Consider the following 727-nt stretch of genomic DNA (forward strand, 5'->3'; position numbering starts at 1 on the left):
TACGCAGAAGTATAAATCAGCCTTAAGAGTTCATCCCAAAACACTCACAATTTTCCCTGTGTCACAATTACCCCTTTTTTGGCCAGTTCGCCTTTTCCGGACCCCTGAGGGACCCCCTTGATTTGCCAGCCTTGACACTGATGCGTGACCCAGGGCAGCCTGACTTTTAGAGGTCAAGGGTCACTCAAAAGTCTCTGGCCTGTGGGAGCGGTTTCCCGTCACAGTGACTGACAGCTGGGCGGCCCTCAGGAGACCTGAGACTGAGCAGTCTGGACTGCCGTTTGACTGGGGTGACTGGGGTGACTGAGGTGACTGGATATGTACATTTTTTTCCATATGCAGACTGTACTGACCTGAGTCCACTATAACTTGTGCAGATCCTGCCCTACTCCAGAAGTAAATCAAAAACGTCACTTTTTTTCAGGCCGGAAAAGCGTAGCGGCATACTTTACTTGCGTTCTTGAGGGCCAAAGCTCTATGTGAATTTCGTCAAAGTTCCCTCCAAATCTCATGTCTCCAACTGGGTCATGAGTGCGACGTACAGATGTTCATGTGCTTCTCAAGTTGATAGAACTCTTCAGATAAAGGCAGTCAGAGCCTTCGCTGAGTATGAGTATGCCAACTAACACTGACAACATGGACAGCACTAAGTTTCTATACACACTACTACATCACAAATCAAAATCTCAGGTTTAGTTGGTCATACCTGAGTTCCCCGTTCAAAGCT

Source organism: Chanos chanos, chromosome 2 (assembly GCF_902362185.1).
Source record: "Chanos chanos chromosome 2, fChaCha1.1, whole genome shotgun sequence".
Taxonomy (NCBI): domain Eukaryota; kingdom Metazoa; phylum Chordata; class Actinopteri; order Gonorynchiformes; family Chanidae; genus Chanos; species Chanos chanos.